Here is an 18985-nt window from a genome sequence, read left to right as displayed (position 1 = left end):
GATGGCTGCCTCTTTCCTTGGTTTCCCCCTGCCCTCCATGTACAAGGCCAATTTTAAATTTCACCCAAGCAACTACCGAATTTGTGAACCAACATCTGTTGCCAGTAGACCTGCTTGCATGAAATGTTAAAAGAAGTTCTTTAGTGAGAAGGAAGATAAAATAGGTTGGGAACTCGGAGCTGTATAATGAAAGGAAGAGCATCAAAGAGGAAATAGGTGAAGGTGAAATGAAAGCTTTTGTTTTTCTTATTCTTTTTGAATAGTCACCATGCTATATGCTACATTCTCAGAACTTGTATCTCTCACAACTGGAAGTTTGTGCGCTTTGATCACCTTCTTGTTCTCTTCTATTTTTCTTATTCTTAACTGATCTAACATAATGGATTGTTCAAAATGATAATGGCAAAGTATTTGATTATGTATGCTTATATATATGTGTTATGTGTATACAGATGTAGATGTAGATTTCCTTAGTAGAAGTAGAAGTGAAATGAATGACAACAATACAGGGACAGGAGGGAGCAATCAGGATTATTTTGTTATTATAAGAAATATGTCTATTATTTATTTTAGCAAATGCTAATCTCCTTATCCCAGAGAAAGGGGGGGGGGGATTTCAAAATTGGCTCAAGATTTTTTTTTATAAGAGGTGTCAAAACAAAAATTAAGTGAAAGGAAAAAATTGTGTATTTTTTAAAGTTGACAAATCAGGTAAAAGAGAAAATATGTTTTAATTTTCTTGTCGGAATGAAAGCTTAGCAATCAACAGGTTCCTAGTTTCAAAAGAATCCACCTATGTCAAAAGTGAGAGACGGACGGACCTACAGATGTAGGAAGCTGAAGGTTAATACTGACATAACTGGGAACCAGAATAGGAACACAGAGAAGTGGTCACAAGCTTCTCAATTAGTATTATCGGTGGCTGTTGCCATGTTATAAGTGTGTTCTGTGGCCTTGTTGCAAACCGCGAGACATTTTTGCAAATAAATATTAATAAGTACATATGTATACAAGTTCTATGAGATGCATTCTAAGAAAATAATCCATATTGGAAGCAACAGAAGTCTTTAAACTTATAAATTCAATATATGTTCTTAGCCTTTCTAAAATATCCAAATATCACATCATTTGAAAATTAATCCAATAATGTTTTCCAGAGTTTGTAAGTATTGGACTATTCACTAAAAGCTAAAGTCCTTTGTAAATACTTTAACAGCAGAATCTCACATAGAAGATGTGAATGTTGTATAATACTCTGATCCGAACACAGAAATTGATATAAAAATCTAAGTTAGCAGAAGTAATATTGATTTTAATGGTAAAACCAAATGAGAACAAGCACACAAATATTCTCATTCTTAAAAAGTGGGATGAGCTTATATGGTGCCAAAAGTACCCTAACACCAATTAGAAGATTCTTTTTGGCTCACCTTAACAGTTCAACAAAATCCTAAAATGAAAGAAAATTTTCTTCATCTGTAATATTTGTCATGGAACAAAAATCAACTATCAGAGAAGGGCACCTATATGTATGTGTACACACACACACACACACACACACACATATTATTTTAAAACTTCAAATTAAGCATGGTAACTTTTAAATATTAAATGAGTTATATTTGGGGGGGGTGCCTGGGTGGCTCAGTTGGTTAAGCATCAGACTTGGGCTCAGGTCATGATCTCACAGCTTGTGAGTTCCTGTCCCGCATGGGGCTCTGTGCTGACAGCTCAGAGTCTGGAGCCTGCTTTGGATTCTGCATCTCCCTCTCTGCCCCGACCCCACTCGTGCTTTGTCTCTCTCTTAAACTTAAAAAAACTTTAAAAAAGTTTTTTAATAAACATATTGCATTTTTTAATTACTAGGTTATTTTATTTAGCAGTTATTTTGTGTATATATATCAAGTAAAAATTATTTTCCATTTTATTTTTGATGATTAGTTTTATGTGTTGGCTACGGTACCCAATTATTTAATCAAAGCTAATCTAGGTGTTGCTATAAAGATATTTTGTAGATGTTGTTAAAACCTACAATAATTTGACTTCAAGTAAAGAGGTTTGCCTTCAATGATACAGGTAGACTTCATCCAATCAGTAGAATGCTTTAAGGGCAAAACCTGAAGTTTACCAAAGAAGAAGAAGAAATTCTGCCTCAAGACTAAAACCTCAAGCCCTCCAGCCTGCAGACCTGCCCTACAGATTTCAGACTTGCCAGCCCCAACAATCACAAGTCGATTCCTTAAAATTAATCTCTTAACACACACACACACACACACACACACACACACACACACACACACATTGATTTTTGTTTCTCTGGAGAACCCCCACTGATACAGTACTGAAATATAACATCTTAATACAGTATTTGTACATAATACTAACACCTACCTATTATGCTTATATTTTTACCAAAAAAACTTTAAAACTGTCAGTTAATCCTGCACTAGAAAAAAAAATGACTTCTTGCCTATCATTGTGATTATTTGTTATCATTTCCAAAGAATAACATGTGTCAGGAGTTTAGAAACATGAATAGGCATTTAACCACAGAGAATAGAGTGGAATGGAATCTGAACTAGTCAAATCCGGTTAAGAATATATTGGGGGGGGGGGGGGGCTCTTCCGCCACCATTTGAAATCCAGCTCCATACAATGCTCCGCCACGGCTGTTGCCGTGACCCAGACTGCGCGCCAGCAACCCCCCCATCCGCCCCCCGCAGCCCACAGCTCCACCACCATGAAGGACATGAACGAGTACAGCAGCATAGAGGGATTCGCAGAGGGATCCGAGATCAACCGCAAGAATCCACAGGATGACGGCAAAATATTTATTGGAGGCTTGAGCTGGGATACAAGCAAGAAAGACCTGACAATATTTGTCTCGATTTGGGGAAATCGTAGACTGTACAATAAAAACAGATCCAGTGACTGGAAGCTCGAGAGGATTTGGATTTGTGCTTTTCAGAGATGCTGCTAGTGTTGATACGGTTTGGGAACTGAAAGAACACAAACTGGATGGCAAATTGATAGACCCCCAAAAGGGCCAGAGCTTTAAAAGGGAAAGAACCTCCCAAAAAGGTGTTTGTGGGTGGATTGAGCCACGGTACTTCCGAAGAACAAACTGAAGAATATTTTGGAGCCTTTGTAGATATTGAAAATATTGCACTTCCCGTGGAGACAAAACCAAATGAAAGAGGACTTTGCTTTATCACATATACCGATGAAGAGCCAGGAAAGAAATTGTTAGAAAGCAGATATCATCAAATTGGTTCTGGGAAGTGTGAAATCCAAGTTGCACAACCCAACGAGGTCTATAGGCAGCAACAGCAACAACAAAAAGGAGGAAGAGGTGCCGTGGCTGGTGGACAAGGTGGTACTAGGGGTCATGGACAAGGTCAGGGCCAAAACTGGAACCAGGGATTTAATAACTGTTATGATCAAGGATATGGAAATTATGATAGTGCCTTTGGTGGTGATCAAAACTATAGTGGCTGTGGCTGTGATTATACCGGGTATAACTAGGGGGACTGTGGATATGGACACAGATATGCAGACTACAGTGGCCAACAGAGCACTTATGGCAAGGCTTCTGGAGGGGGTGGCAAGCCATACTAAAGGAGGACTTTGGAGAAAACAGGAGGAGATTGCTAAACCCATCTTGCAGGACGGACGGCATTGAAGATCAGCCTTCTGTTGATCTAAGGTGATTATTTTGTAAAAGACTTCGTAGCGTACAAGACACAACTGTGTCCAACTGTATATAGCCGCCAGTTAGTTTTCTTTGTTTTTACTTTGTCTTTTGCTCTCTGTATTATGACTCAATGTGGAGTTGTGTTTATACAAATTTTATTTGGGTGATTTCATGTTAAACCTCAAATAAATGCTTCCTTATGTGATTGTTTTTCTGCATCAGGTACTAAAAAGCTCTGTGAAAGTGTAACTGAAAATAAACAATAATTAAGGCACAGTTTATTTTGTAGGGAATATTGGTCCATAGGGAGAAACGGTGGTCCTTTTTTGAATAGCCAGCTACAGTGTCCCCCTGTTCCCCATTTTTCTTAGATGTATTCTATATTCTGAGGCTTCATTTCCCTGCTAACTGAGGTTTCCACCACACCTTTAATATTTCTCTGTGCATTTGGAGACCTTGTCATAGTGTTGTCATTAGTGGAAGCTTTCTAGCCGACCATGAATCTTCTGGATTATATTGTGAAGAAGTGTGCCTTTTTAGCACAAAGCATGTTGGTAGTTCCTTTTCATAAATAGAAGCAGTTGTGCTTTGTTCCTGTCTCTGGAAAGCCATTGGTTATGACACACTCAATCAGAATCTGGTCTGTTAGAAAGAGCTTTGGCTAATCGTAATACCATGACATTACTTGTTTTCTTGATTAAAACATCCAGATATACCCAGGGAAAAGGCAGTCTTAAACAGTGTGTTGGAGCTACAGTTTAAGAGTATCAGAAATTGTTACAAGGATTTTGGCAGAGAGGTATGAGGTGGTTAAAATTTGAGCAAAAGTGAGATGCAGATATTTGAAGTAGGGACTTGAGGAAGTCGGTTGTATTCTACTGGTATTGTCGCAGCAAGCACCAAACTGAACAAAATGTTTTCTTGTGGGGCGTTTTTTAGGAAGCTATATTGGGTGTTAACTGTTAATGTGGTGTGAGCTCTTAGAAAAAGTCATGCTAGTAGGTTTCATCATTTTTAATGCATTAGTGCTTGAGCTGCGTAGTTAAACATCCCGTATTCAGACATAGGAAGGAGTCGTGAGGAAAAGTATACTTTAAATTTTATGTATGTCGATGCAAATCTAAGGTGACCCGAGTTATTACAACAGATTTTCCTGGTGAGTCAAAAAGCAGTTTTAACTGTAGATTTTGAAGAATTTCCTGGGTAAATTTAAGCTTTAAATTTTATATTCACTGTCCTTGGATTTAAGGTTTTTTTGTTTTGTTTCTGTGGTTCTACATTAGCCTTTAGGATTGGCATAAGGGTTCTTGTGCAGAGTAGTTGACCTCACCTTCCAGGAAATGTAAATTTTTTATGCTGCTGAACCTGCCTTTTGTTTTATTTGGTGCCTGCAACTTTCTTTGTTTAAGGATGTTTGTACTTGCTAGCTATCAAGTGACACTGCACTTGGCCTTGTTTTGCTCTTGTTTTGCTGTTTGACCTTAAACCTAGGCCAAGTACCAATGTTGGTTATTGCAAGGGACTGCTTATTCTTTCAACAGGCAACCTTAGGGAACAAGGGAGATTTTCATTTTAAGTTATGTTGTCAAAGTCTGTCGGTGCAGTGTCTAGGGCAGTGAATCCTGTTAAGTTCAAATTTATGATTAGGTGACAAGTTGACGTTGAGATTGATTGTCCTTTCCCTGATCAAAAATGAATAAAGGTTTTTTAAACAAACAAACAAAAAAATGTTTGGGGGCATTATTCTCATGGGTTTTTTTGGAGAAAACTCAGGGACTACTGGGTGGGGAGGGGCAGCCATCAGAAGGGAGCATTGTTCCCTTGCTGTCAAATTCTAGTCTTCACCTATACTGGCTGACTTCACACTTGATTTATACATCAGGTCTCTATATACAGCTTTATTCAAACATAGGATCCCACTGCTGCAGATTGAAAATCATTGCCTTGCCAAATAAATCGCAATCAGGTTAGATCGGAGGCATATGGGTAATAGAAGTGAGGAAATGGAGGGGTGCCTGGGTGACTTAGTAGGTTCGGCAACTGACTTAAGCGTAGGTCGTGATCTCACAAGTTGTGAGTTCAAGCCGCACACAGGACTCTATGCTGACAGCTCAGAGCCTGGAATCTGCTTTGGATTCTGTGTCTCCCTCTCTCTCTGCCCCTCCCCCATTCTCTCCCTCCCTCCCTCTCTCTCTCTCTCTCTCTCAAAAATAAGTAATAAAACATTATTATTCTTTTTTAAAGAAGTGAGGAAATGGATACCGCATGAACAACCCAACCTCTCCTTCCTTTTCATAAAGAAAATGTCACAGATTTTTGAAGTCCGAGTTTGGGAGCTATTTTCCTCTTTCCTAAAAAACAGCCATTATTTTAGATAGAAAAGTTTTCCCAAGTCAGAAACTTTCTTCAGAGTTTTTTTTTTCTTTTGATTTTTTTAAATAAACAAGTTCTCGAGAATTATCAAAATTAATTTTACAAAAGGAAAATATCATTTTAATGTGAGAAATCAATATGAATAAATATTAAATTATCCTTAATTTCTGTTTTCTTCCCTCCGTTGTCCTAATTGTTTAAGAATCTCCTAGAGCTCGTGTTCATCATCGCCTTTGCCACATTCTGCTTCTGTGGTTATGATTCCATCAGGTTTTCCACTCTAATAAAATCTCTGTTTGTGGATTTATAATTTCATTTCAAGTCTTCCCTACAGAATGACAACCTTTGCCCAGTAGACAGCTTCTTTATTTTAAATTCAAGAGGAATATGCCAAGTAGGTTTCTCACTAATACACATATAGCTCAGTGTTCCTTTAGTAAGATGTTATGTTTATTTTTTTCATAATTCAGCAACTGATTTAGTATTAGGCCTCTTTAGAAAATCTGAACTCAAGAACAAGGCAGGTCCTCACTCAGCCATCATCAAAATAACGCACCGAGGTTTAGCGTCTTGATATGCTCAAGCCTTACATTTCTAAATCATTTAATGTGACCTTACCTTCTTGGAGAATGGAGAGATTTCCTGAGGCTAAGCCAGTTAAAGTTGCTTGGCATTTGTGCTATTTTGGGAGGTAATAAGCTATTCCCTCCATGTTCAGTGTCACAGACCCTAGTGTTTACACCATATTATAAAACCTGATGACAGACAGCATAGCACCAGCTGGCAATGTGACCTTTCTCTCCCTTAGTGATTCTGTACAAAGCAGGCCCTTTCCTCTTTGTCTTTCTGCATCCTCCCTCCATATAGTCTTGGCCTCAGCTTTTGTGGAATCAGTGAATTAAATGAGATTATACAGATGAGACAGCGTGAGTGTGATTGAAAGTATTTGTATGACTTGATGGCCACCTGAAGTCTTAGCTTCCTCTCCTGATGCCTGATGCCTGATGCCTTCATTTTCTTTATTTGGTTGATAGGCAACAGGGTAAAGTGAGAAGTGTGTGCCTTGTGACAATAGATCTGGATTTGAGTTCATGTCAAAACAGGAACTAGTGATGAATGATGGCAGAACGATTTGACCTGTCTGAGCTTCAGGTCCCTCATCTGTAAACTGGGGGGTTAAAATACCCACTTCTGAATCTATCTTTATGAGTGTTATAAAGTGTTGGCATCCAGTAGGCCTCAATGCATTATAGTTATAATAATGATAAGGATTAACTTTTCTGCAAAAATGGTATTGATGAAGAGTTTAATTTTGATCATTTTAATACTCACCAAGAGAGAATGGGCCAAACTGGTTCATTCTTCACCGACTACTGCCGTTGGATGGAGGAAACAATCACCAGAGATAACCTGGAATATGGCCAAATGGAGATTTGCTTCTTGCGAGTTGACTGGCAGGCACTCAGAACTCTGTTATTTACACTCCTTTCTGACACTGGTGTATAACTCCTGTGTTCATCAGAGTCCAGACAGTGGCAAAAGAAATGGGAGGAAAAATTTTTTTTATCAATCCCAGTTTAAAAAAAAAACACTCTAGTAAAAACAGAAATTTCTGGAGGAAAAAAAAAAGTTCAGATTAATAAATGGAATACAGTGGTTGCTTCTCTGTATAGCATGAAGCTTTTGAGAATCACAGGCCTAGTATGAAACAGGTCTGAATTTAAACTTTATTTCTGGGGGCACCTGGCTGGCTCATTTGGTAGAACATGTTACTCTTGATCTCAGGGTCATAAGTTCGAGCCCCATATTGGACGTGGAGCTAACTTAAAAAAAATTAAAAATAAATGAACTTCCTGCCTTCCTCCTTTACATATTATGAGAAACCTGAAAAATATGAAAAGGGACAGAGTTTATGAGGATGACGGACAATTGAAAAATATTTGGAAATATTGTCGTCAAATGTTAAATCTTAAAACTTGAACCTACTTATACATAGTTGGATAGAGTGTCTTCACATGTTGTGATATCCCTATAAAAATTACTTTTACCCATAATATCAATGTTCAAACACTTTGTAGAACAGCAGGACAAGTTATTACAGAACATGTTCAGTCCATTACAATCTAAGCTGGAAAATGTTTTAAATAAAACCCCAAATTCTCATTGATTCTTTCCCATAGCTTATACATTTTGGAGTAATACAGCTCAAATTCCTGTTTGCATCCTGCTTTTAAAACCCTCACTGCTCAGTGGGTTGGCTGCTCTGTTGCCTATTCTGTAAGCAACCTTGGCTTTCCATCTCAGAAGGAATCAATGGAGTGGGGGGGGTGGGGGCAGGACTCTTTTCAGGATATTTTGTTCTCCAAGACAAAATCACTAGTCATTAAAAAAAGTGTTATTATATACCATACACTTTCAAGTAACTAAATAACAATGAACTCAACATTAACTCTGTAAACATTTCAGTTGGCAAGGCACTATTCCTTCATATTTTATTTCTGACCTGTGTAAGGGCACCAAAATATTCTAGGACACCAACAGATAAGCCAAACAGTAGTTAAAAAGTTTATTGCCTCTAATACACTGGTATTAAGCAAAAGGAGGAGAAATAAGTCAATAATCATAAATGGATTTTCTACCAAATGAAAAGCACTATCATGAAAAACAATTATACTCCTAGAGTTTACCATCAAAAAGCTTATAATCTAGTAATTAACCTTTCACGGCAAATGCCATAGTGGGTGTTATTCCTTTATCTGGAAAGGATGTAAACCGTAATCTTAAAAGTGACACTGGTCACATTCCAGATTGCTAAAATAATGTAAGGACAACCTCAGTACGTGAAGAAATTAGTTTTTCTTAAAATTAGGTCTTCTAGATGATAATTTTATCATGAAAATGTAAAACATAAGACTACTACATTCTAAACAAGCAATAACATGAAGAACAGCCTTCAAACTCAAACACCTGGAGATTTCATTATCTGCTTGCGCATTCCCCCAACTAGATGTGCCTTTCATACAGAAGAGTTTATTAAGAGCATAGTAAACAAAAGGCTGTTTTGCTAGCCAGAGAAAACTGTTCAACATCTTTGGGAAGTATCCAGAGACTATTGTTTCCTCATGTGCTGCATCAGGAAGAATTTTGTGGGTTATCAAACATAACCCCATGCTCTCAGTCGAATCACTCCCTCATTCATATGTGCTATCAATAATGTCAACTGCAGTGTTGTTTCTGAGTAATATATCGATGTGCCATGATTCATGGAGAATTAAGGGAAGCAGAAACTGCTGATAATGGAAGTGCATTGAATTTGTTTTATTTCTATTTGGTAGCAGTGGTGGTTGGATATTTGAGGAGAGGAGGCCAAGGAAGAGAAAGATAAGAGCTCCTATGTCTATAAATCAAAAAGTCAAACTACAGTAATACACTCAATCAGAGTTAAGAATTAAAAAGAGAGAGAGAGAATAAGATAAATAAAAATTGATAGGAGAAGCTAATTAACTACTCCAAGTGTATATATAATAATAACTTTAGCAGAATAAAGAATACCTATTTCAAAGTGACAGTTACCATTAAACTTATAGTATAAGGTAAATCCATTAAAATCACAACAATTAAAGGGATACCTAATTTTATCATCACTATTTAATATTATATAAACATAGTTCAACGCAATGAGGTAAAAATATGGAAATCAAAGACTTACATGTTAGAAATGAGAAGGTAAATTTGCATGCTCTATGATTATACATAAAATTTGCAACAAAATCAAGTAAAACACTGTTCAGATTCATTAAATTAGAGAAAATGAGCAACATAAAATTAGCACAAATAAATGAATATAATTCTAAATGGAACGAAAGGGGGAACGTGTATTGATATCAGGTGCTAGTCTACAGAAGGCACAATAAACTAGTCTTACATTTTTATGCGGTGCCAAATGTGGTATCTGTGCATATAAGCCCAAGTCGCTAGAAGTACAAAAAGAGTCTGATAACTCAGTATTATAATAGGAAACTTTAATATATTTTTTCTGGATTTTACTGCTTAAGCAGATATAGTATAAATAAGTTACAAAGCAGAGGTTACCAATAATGGCCAGTGGATGTAAAGGAATCCGTGATTTTCTTTTAGGGGGGCCAGGAACTCCTTGAATTGATAGGTAATATTTTATGAATACATTTTATGTATCTTCTACAGAAGAGTACTCCCCACCTAAGGTACTCTGAGATGCAAAAAGTGTTAATTGGTATAAAGTGTCTAGATAATTTCATCAAGGTATTTCATGTGTATGTGCATACACACACACACACACACACACACACACACACACACACACACACACATATATATTCAACCACTTTACCATAAAAAGAAATTGTGGGATATCTATAAAAATCTATGACGATGCACTATATACATCTGCACATACAGATACATATGCAGAGTATGACTTGAACTCCTTCTCTAACACATTTAAAAGGCCACATTCTCTAACCATGACTCAACAATAGTAGAACTTAAAAGAATAATTTCTAAAATCTAAACACTTGAGAAAATTAATATGTTCTTTTTAAAAAATTTTTTAAAGTTAATTTATTTTTATTTTGAGAGGGGGGGGGGGGCAGAGAGAGACGGAATGAGAGAAAGTGCCAAGCAGGCTCTGCACTGTCAGCATGGAGCCAAATGGGGGGCTCAAACTCAAGAAACGTGAGATCATGACCTGGGCCAAGATTAAAAGTCTGACACTCAGCTAACTGACTGAGCAACCCAGGAACCCCGAAATTAATATACTCTTTTAAAAATTAGTACGTCTGAATAAACCATAGGCTAAGAAAATGTGAAATGTAATATAATATGTCAGAAGTTGTGATATCCAGCTGTCCTCAAAGGAAAATTTAAATCTTTAAAAGCTTCTATTATTGAAACTTTTTATGAAGCTAAATAATTGATTTAATGTAAAAATTAAGAAAATTAAATAAAAAGAAAAGCACAAGATATGGATAATGATGGGCAGAAATTAGAAAGGAAAAAGAAATTTCATTAATAAATGAAGCAGGAGCTGGTGCTCTCAAATTGTCATTAAGATATCCAAAACCCTAGCAAGTCTAAAAAACGGAAATACATGAGAGGAAATGCCAAAGTAAAGTAAAAAAACAAACAAAAAAAAAAAACCATTATATTCAAGGAATAAGAGGATTCCTTTTTTTAATGAAAGGAACACTGCTGTAAAACACCAATTTAGTTCAAAATGCAGGAAAAAATAGAAAAAATTCTATGAAAATATGAATTACTACTATTTTTCAAAGACATTAAGGAAATGAAATAGAGCCATAACTGTGACTGACGATCAAACAACTACTCCCAAAACACACTAATCAAGGGTTGTCTTAGATAAAATTCTGTCGTCAAAGAAAAATTATTCTGGTGCCATTCATATTGTTATCGAGCAAAGAAAGATATTACCATAGATGCAGATATCCTAAATAAAATATTAGCAAATGGGATCCATCAGACTAAGATAGCCTTACACAGGAGAGTTTATTAAGAATGCAAAGATTATTTAACATTCAGAAATACATGATGATGGTGATGATTGTAACAAGGATGAATTTAGGATCAAATTATTTATTTCAATAGATACCAAGAGATCATTTGATACAATTAATCATCCTTTAATTTAAAAAGTCTTTGATAAATAAGAAAAAGATATCTTCCTTCTTAACACTAAAAAGAGTTGATTAAAACAAAGAGCAAATATTCCCTTTTAAGGAACATAAAAGACAAGACTACCATCTGTAACCATGGCTGTTAGCTAACAGTCTTCTCTAGGTCTTTATAAAATCTGTATCTATAAGTGTATTCTTTCTAGGGAAGCTGTACTACTACTCGGTTTCAGACACAGTGGAAGAGAGTTGGGGAGGAATAAGAAATCCTTATTGTATTGGCAAGAGACTAGCAGGGCTTTTCTATGTAATTAATTCTTCACCAGATGGTTACTTAATGCCTGCTCTCTGCCTGTCCCTTTTGTGATTCAGGTATAAATAGTGCAAAGAGGGTTTCTGGATTTTGATCATTTCTATTATTTCCAGTTTAGTGATCTAGAATCCAAAGACTTTTGAACCAAGTTGCTGTTAGCATACCGCTTTAATGCTTACCCTAAATAAGTCCTACAACTTTTAGCAACCAAAGGATGTTTTGCTGAAAAGCAACTGAGTGTTTAAAAGCACAGCACCAAACAGCCTGAGAGGAAACACCGCTCTATCACTTACCATGTGACTCTGGGCAAATTATTTGCTCTCCCTGTGACTCTGTTTTCTCAACTATAAGTGGGAATAGTAACGATACTCTTGTGTCGTAGGGTAGTTGTGAGAATTAGCAGAACTGATAAGGTAACAAACATTTAGAACAGTGCTGGGTTATGATAAGAACCATATAAATAAATGCTATTATTACTTAAAAACTGAGCATGATTTATTATCCCGAGGATAGTTTTTTTTTATTTTTTCATCTTTCTCATCTTTGTAAGGGTTTAATTGAGGAAATAAATGGCTTACACTGAATAAGGAAGGCTATCTCCGTCGATATTTTCATTACAGTCTTCCTCAGAAATCAGAGAACACAATAGTATTAAATAATAATCATTTAGTATCCATTCTTATTATTTCTGTGCACCCAAAGTACTCTTTTTGAGAATTTAGACACCTTAATGGTGATGTTTGACTAAGAGAATATGAATATGTTCCAACGTATCAGGAAAAGTTACAAATTATGGCATCTATTTTGTTCTTTTGCCCTATTCAAGAGATTTAAACACATTCTGAGTATCATATGTCAACCTATATTGAAAGGTAGTTCACAGGAAGCAGGAAAAACTGGGTGTGAATATAAAGGACCCATGGTACAGTCTATAAATACTCCTTCAGCTCCTGAAGGCTCTTTTTAGGGTTTAGTCTTTTTGGTTTCACATGATTGCTTCCGTACCATTAGCAGTGAGTCTATTCAAATAAAAATAAAAAGTAGCACTTAAAAATGCTCTTTGGCACTTCAAAAGGCCATATATTAGAGAGCTAATTGGTATAGCTTTTACAACTTTCACATTGATTTTTTTCCCATTGATTTTCCCCCCCTCCTTTGAGCTGTCTTTTCATCCTGCTACTAGTATGAATTCTGCTTTTCGGTTCTTGAGTAGTTTGCACTCAACAGAAGATGGTGAAAGTGACAAGCTTCCCAAGAGCTTTTGTTCTTCTGTGCTGCCATATTTTAATTTCAGGCAAGTACAACTAGTTGAGAGTATACTGATTGGACTATGTTGGAAATCTTTCTTCTTTGGAGACTTAAAATTTTCCATGAAAATGAGATATTCTGGCAATTCAGCCTGGGAGCATTGAGTTTCTCTATGCAGAGTCTCCCCCCTTAAAGAATTTGGGGAATGACAGGATTTTCTTCTGAGAGCTAATTTCTTTCTAGAGTCACGAGCTAAATACATATATTTTAATGTTTCAGAAATTGGTATTCTATTTTCTGTCATCACTATCATCATCACTACATATCTGATTATATGACCCCTTGTTTTGTTACAGTAATTTTCAGTAAATTATAAACATTTCAATAACATGAAATGATAGTTGAGGAAACACATTGGAGAAGGTCCTGCAAACAATTTGAAGAATATATATGTAAGAAATGCTTCCAAAACACATAATTGCTTCAGACTTAGTAGAACATTTGGTGTCTTCTCAATGGTGAGTCCAAGGCCTGTACACTTTCCTCTGTCTTCTAGATGAACTAATCAGCCTCCTTCTCCATTACCCTTGTTCTATTCAGTGTTTTTACATTAAATAAAATACTTAGTTTTTGTATTTGGCCATGCTTGGAATAAGGTCAGGTTAACATTCATAGAGAAGATAAATCCATTAAGGAGATATTTAAAGAGAAAATCAACTTGCAGTGGTGACAGGTTATGGGGAGAAAGGGAGAATGAGTTGACAAAAAGGGTCCCCACGTTTCCAGCTGGCTCTGCTGTGTGGTTGGAGCTGCTTGAGAGATGTTTGAGGAAGGTGTGGTCAGGGGTGAATATCCTGAGTTCAGTTTGGGACATGATGATTCTGAAGTACCTTGGCGACATCCGAGCAAAGATGTCCAGTAGACAGTTGGCTGTAAAAGTGCAGAAGCTAGAAGACATCTGAACGGGTATGCCATTTTATTTGTTAGAGACTTCAATGTTAAAATTTGGGTGGAGAATGCCATCAGAGTGAAATGTTGGCGCAGGTCGAAGGAATGTCTGCTTCTATCATAACAGGAGTATAGGAACTAAAACATAAATTGTACTGTCACTCTTTTTCAAAATTTCTCTTCTACCACTACAGAAATTTCTACATTCTTAGAATGCTCTTCTGTTCTTTTTTTTTTTCCCGATGTATCTTCTGCAATTCTTGAATCATCAATTTATGCTGAACATACTAACCCATGTTTTAAAAGTGTGCTTATTTTCTTGGAAGTTCACTTTTGTTAAATAATGCAAGTATATTTTTTAAATAATAAATGTTTCATATAAAAAAATAGTAGTTTCCTTCTCCATCCTTCCTAATCCTCAGGTCTGACACCAAAAGTCAGGTGTTCAACTCTTCTGCTTGTTCTAAATAATGTGCACATGCTGACATTTCTTTGTTTCCAAATTTGAGATAGTATCTCCTGAATTTCTTTTCTTGTAGTTGAGGATTTATCTCTGTTAAATATTACTCCCAAACACTTCCCTGAGTTCTGTCTTTTCCAATATTTTGAGCTTCTTGAATTCTTTTTTTAATGTTTCATCCTTTAAATTTTCTAATATTCCTCTTTGTTCTCTCATTATTCCTTTTTACTCTGATCTCAGGGATATAATGTCTTTATGTATCTGAAGTTACTAATTAAATATTTTTAAAGATTTTGGTCTGTTTCCTGAACTATCTTTTTTTTCCCCCCACAAACCTTGCTTGGTTTTTTGTTTCTTTGGTCTCCCTTCTCTCCTTTATTATAGAAGGTTCTTCAAAAGTCTGATGATTTTTGACTGTGTATTGCATATATAACAACAAGACTCCTAGAAAGCTGATTGAAACTCAGAATGGGGATCAGCCTTGTAGCCTGTTCACTTCACCAGTAGGTAATCAAAGTGTGTTCACAGGACAGGAAGCCTTCTTTTGGGGAGTCAAGGGTAATACTTTCACTCCCTGTGGTATAAGTGTACATGTGTATAGTATTTATCCCTGGATTTCAGCAGGTTCAGGGCTTATAGAAGTTTGGCTTGCTACTATGTGGACTTTATCTGCATCTTCCTGTTTTTATCCTTGGAGTTCATCCCTGACTTCCACTATGCCCAGGATCCTCAATCTGGAACTTTCTCACTAGTGTGCCCTGTGCAGGTACTTCTGGTGTGTTTTCTGTATGTAGTCAGTTACATCTCCTTGATCTGACGTCTGCTTGTAAAACATGTCAAATGTGTCATCCATCCTTGCCTTCAGTCACATTTTCTTTGCCCATTTTAGAGGTGCTTTGATGGAGAGAAAAGATAAATACACAAACTCAATGCACTTTGTGTAACTCGATGTCTTCCTCTTTATTTGATTTTAAAATCACCATTGTGTTTCCAAAGCCTAGCATGTTATGTGGTTTATAAAAGGCAACCAGTACCTGACCTGAAATGAATAGAACTCATGGTGGTTTTGATAAAATTAATGGGTATTTTCTTTTTTTTAAATAATTTCTTCTATTAAAAATATTTCCATGAATATTATAACTGTGAATATTATAACTATGAATATTTCCCCCCCATTTCCATGAATATTATAACTGTGCCCTCTTCCTATTTTAATTGTTCAATAATTTCCTGGCCTTTTGTGACACCAAAGAATAATTGTTTTCAGGAAGTGATATGACACCGTATCTATCTTATGGGAAATTCCCTGTTTCACTGCATGGTCTCCCCCTATCCCTCAGCACTAAGAATGGAAAACAGTTTTATATTATATTTTTGTATTGAACTGAAAATCAGTTTTACCTTACATTACATGTCACAATGGGTCTTTAAGAGAAGAAAAATCTAAAATATATCCCTAATAGAGTTATCAATACAGGCATAAATGCATCCCAGTTATATGGAGGAAAACAAAGGGCAATAATTATTTCACACAGTGACATTATTTTTGAGTGGCAAATAGTATTTCTTTTTATATTCTTATTATTTTTTTAATTTTTATTTAGAGAGAGAGAGAGAGAGAGAGAGAGAAAGAGAGAGAGAAAGAACATGGGCCTGTACAGGGGAGGGGCAGAGAGAGAGGGAGAGAGAGAATCCCAAGCATGCTCCTGGTGCTGTCAGCTTGGAGCGCAAAGTGGGGCCCAATCTCAGCGTCCTAGGATCATGGCCTGAGTGGAATGCAAGAGTTGGACACTTACCCAACTGAGCCACCCAGGCCCCCAGAAAATAGTATTTCTAAACCCTATTTCACAGGTAAGAAAAAAATGAGATCCAAAGACATTGCAGACCTATCTAGCGAATTAGTAGCTGAAAGATTCCATCTCCCAATTTTGGTCCAGTGTTTTTCACGTTAAACCAAAATTCATCTGAAGGTCTTTTAGATAAGTTGCTCCCCAGTGTTATGAAGTTTCCTGCACAACTCTGCCCTTGTCCTGGCATCATGATTAATGAACTCGGCTTTGTATAAAGTTTTTCTTCCCATCACACCTTCACATGACCCAGAATCACAGTTGTTTCTTTGGAAAAATTACTGATTTCAGTGGCATGTTGTTCCGATAGCATTATTAGAGCCATTAGAGTAAAAAGTTTATGCTCCCACGTTTCTTCTTGATGCCCTTGTAATTACATTGATTGAGATATAACTTTACCCTCTCAAGTCTCAATCTTTCTTTTTCCTTAGGTGAGGATGTGCCCCTGACTGGTGGGCACGGCAAGTGTACTTTGACAGCTTTGCTTCCCCATGTCTTCCAAAGAAATGTTTAACAAATTATTGCGGACGTAGAACATCCACTATTTTAAATAAGGAAATTTTCTGGCCAGCTCAAGGTCAGAAAGTATTTTCTAATTATTATGTCTTTATGTAGACTCTAATATCATGCTCTCAGAACAGACCGGCCAAGTTAATAAAGATGTATAGCTTAAATCTTTAGAAATAGGATTCAGGAAACTTTGCAACAGAAGCTGTTATATCGATATTATACTTTCACTAATCAGCTTGAAACATGTCTCAAATGGAAGGAAAACAAGATATGCTTGCAAATAAAATTCACTATCTAATCTTGGAGGAAATCAGTTAATTCTCTGTCCTTCCATTCACACTGCTTAATAAACAAGTGAGCCATATTGCCTGTTTGCTATAGTTTGAAGTGTTATATTTCTACTTCTCTCAAAATATTTAGGGATTCGTGTATCTAGTGTTCTATAAGATAATTACATTATCTGACATTTCCTGGGAAATTTTTCATTAAAAAGGGAAGCAAAAATACTGCAACATTGAGGTTGGTTAATTGGAATGTGATCATTTAGGGGTGCCTGGGTGGCTCAGGTGGTTAAGTGTCTGACTTTGGCTCAGGCCGTGATCTCTCAGTTCTGTGAGTTCGAGCCCCACATCAGGCTCTCTGCTTCAACGTAGAGCTTGTTTCAGATCCTCTGTCTCCTTCTCTCTGTCCTTCCCCCATTCATTCATGGGCATGCTCTGTCTCTCTCTCTCTCTCTCTCTCAAAAATAATCATTAAAAAATTAAAAAAATAAGAAATGTGATCATTTAGATGGGGATGACTGTATAAAATTCATTTTTGTACTTTATCTGACAAAATTATACTAATAAACTGTATTACATATGTAAATATGTACTGTAAAGACATATTTCACCTGCATTAGATTATTTTAAGGCATTCTCTTGGTTATTACAGTAGCAGCCCATATTGATTGTATGAGGTTTGTACTACATGGAAAGCCACACAGACAAAAACAGAAGTCACCAATCATCCATCCGCCAGTCCACCATAGGCTCTTTTAATAGTTTCGTGTATTCAAATTTCTCCCCTATTTTTCCAAAGTTAGAGATAATTATCTAAACTAGTCTACTTGATGCTACACATTTAAAACCCCATTTTACATGTTAATTTGTACTCCTCTTGTCTTTAATAAAGGGCATAAATGTTTTCCCAAGATATTTACATATTCTTTTATAACACGCTCTTCAGTATTTTGTTGTTTAAATATGCCACAATTTATTTCACCAATCTTTGGGGATACTTTAGAAGCATTGTTTTACTCACAGGGAAATAGCAGGAAATAGCCTGCTCATTACACATAATTTTAATGTATTCATAAATGTTTCCCTGAAGGATCTCAAAGCAGGAAGGGTTGTTTTTGTGGGCTTTTTTATTTTTTTATTTTTTTGGTGTTGTTTTTATTTTGAAGATCATTTAAACTGTAATAAATAATTAAAATGAATCAAGCTCTTTTATTTAAAAATTTTTTTAACATTTATTTATTTTTGAGACAGAGAGAGAGAGAGAGAGAGCATGAACAGGGGAGGGTCAGAGAAAGAGGGAGACACAGTATCCGAAACAGGCTCCAGGCACTGAGCTGTCAGCACAGAGCCCGACACGGGGCTCGAACCCAGGGACCGTGAGATCATGACCTGAGCCGAAGTCGGACGCCCAACCGACTGAGCCACCCAGGCACCCCAAGCTCTTTTATTTTAAATATTTGCTTGAATTAGTCATTAAGGCAGTTTGGGTATCACTTAAGAAACTTATTGGGGCGCCTGGGTGGCTCAGTCAGTTGAGCATCCGACTTCAGCTCAGGTCTTGATCTCTCAGTTTGTGAGTTTGAGTCCCACGTTGGGTTCTGTGCCAACAGCTCAGAGCCTAGAGACTGTTTTGGATTCTGTC

The 18985-nt window shown here is 36.5% G+C and overlaps 1 long non-coding RNA gene and 1 pseudogene across 1 annotated transcript in view; both read left to right on the top strand.

The window, feature by feature from the left end:
- LOC144613939 (uncharacterized) overlaps positions 1-18985 on the top strand; it is a 228720-nt gene that overhangs the window by 40258 nt on the left and 169477 nt on the right. The gene's annotated exons all lie outside the window — the stretch shown is intronic.
- LOC132665027 (heterogeneous nuclear ribonucleoprotein D-like pseudogene) lies at positions 2-3867 on the top strand (annotated as a pseudogene).

This window comes from Panthera onca, chromosome D3 (genome assembly GCF_046562875.1).
Source record: "Panthera onca isolate mPanOnc1 chromosome D3, mPanOnc1 haplotype 2, whole genome shotgun sequence".
Taxonomy (NCBI): Eukaryota; Metazoa; Chordata; class Mammalia; order Carnivora; family Felidae; genus Panthera; species Panthera onca.
Note: the sequence above shows the minus strand (reverse complement) of the source record. Positions and strands in the feature narration are given on the sequence as shown.